Source organism: Hippocampus comes, unplaced genomic scaffold (genome assembly GCF_001891065.2).
Source record: "Hippocampus comes isolate QL1 unplaced genomic scaffold, H_comes_QL1_v1.1 C16943764, whole genome shotgun sequence".
NCBI classification, from domain to species: Eukaryota; Metazoa; Chordata; class Actinopteri; order Syngnathiformes; family Syngnathidae; genus Hippocampus; species Hippocampus comes.
The window spans coordinates 1-1,321 of record NW_017841277.1 but is presented as its reverse complement, the minus strand read 5'-3'; the positions used below and the strand labels follow the sequence as shown (position 1 = coordinate 1,321).

Sequence of the window (1,321 nt, the reverse complement as noted above, 5' to 3'; positions counted from 1 at the left end):
GTCTGTCGCAGAGCTGAACGCAGGTCAGTTTGTGCACATCCCTTTTTGGTGAACAACAGTCATCTATTATAATTCTAGTAGTGTTTTACAGTATCTGCGTTCCTATTACAGCGTCGCTCCAATTGTGCGCTCTGGGGAGGCTGATCCAGATATTGCCAGGTTTTTAAACAGGTAAGTGCACTCTAGTTGACAAGAAAATGCTATTATCATTATGCCATCTTTCAACATAACTGATTAATGCCTCAATATTTTCCCACACAGATTAAGCGACTACCTTTTCACTGTGGCCAGATATGCCGCCCTAAAAGAAAACAACAAGGAGATAATCTACAAAAGACCTGAATAATACTTGATTATAATAAAACACTTCATACATATTTGGGCTGTACAGTCATGTGCATATTTTATATTAATTATACATGAGATCAAAACATCTGTTCGGGTGAATCTTCTTTATAGAAAGCTTTCAGTGAGAATGCACAGCTTTGCAAAACTAACATCCACTTGCATCATTCAAGTATTGAAATGTATCCTCTCTGTCAGTCATCAGTCAAGGCAATCATTGACAGCTATGGCAACTTCGTCTCAATCAATTTACCCTCCTTTCTCATTGTATTTCAGCCGTCATTTTGTCATATTGGCACAATTACACATTGAGTTCTGAATTGAAAGTTAGGTTCCAGTTAGACCCTTCCGCACAAATCACAGGATGTGACACCAGCCCTGGCTTTTCCAGGAGAGGCTACTGCCCCACGTTATGAGCGATAAATTGCGGTCATCGTAAGGTGGGTAGCGCAGGGAGGTGACACATTCCAAGTGCGTGCTTCTTAGCAGACATGACTTCCTATGAGAGAATGTATCAAAGCTGTAGCGTCCATGGTAGGCACCAATTCCACTGGCACCTGTCCCCAAAAACAAATCACATTTGATATATTGCCAGGTTAATTTTCTAACACATCCAAACTCACCAACTCCACCGAAAGGCAGCGTCACGATCAGACTCTGCAGGGTGCTGTCGTTGGAACAAAAGCTTCCACTTGATGTTTCACTCATGACTCTTGAAATCACCTGCATTGTCACAAACAACACATGAAAAGGAGAATCGTATGGCCAGTTCAGAATGTACAGAGTAACCTCAAGTTGAATGTCATTGAACTTGCACAAGTGAATGCCTCAAATGTCACAAAAAAAAGTAAACTATCAGTTTAGAGCAATAAAATAGTGTTTCTCAAATGAGAGGACTAGTGCTAAGGGATATTCTTTTTAAGAAAACTGTCAGAAAAATAACTCAGTCACAAATTCAAAATACAAAAAAAAAAAA

General features: G+C 39.8%; 2 long non-coding RNA genes across 2 annotated transcripts; one reads left to right on the top strand and one right to left on the bottom strand.

Annotated features, from left to right (window-relative positions):
* On the top strand, positions 1-377 carry LOC109509545 (uncharacterized). The gene is made up of 3 exons (XR_002166967.1): positions 1-23; positions 112-171; positions 262-377. It is a non-coding gene; the product is annotated as an uncharacterized LOC109509545 (long non-coding RNA).
* Positions 378-1,135, bottom strand: LOC109509546 (uncharacterized). The gene is made up of 2 exons (XR_002166968.1): positions 969-1,135; positions 378-902 (listed from the first exon to the last, which is right to left on the bottom strand). It is a non-coding gene; the product is annotated as an uncharacterized LOC109509546 (long non-coding RNA).
* Positions 1,136-1,321: the final 186 nt, after the last annotated feature.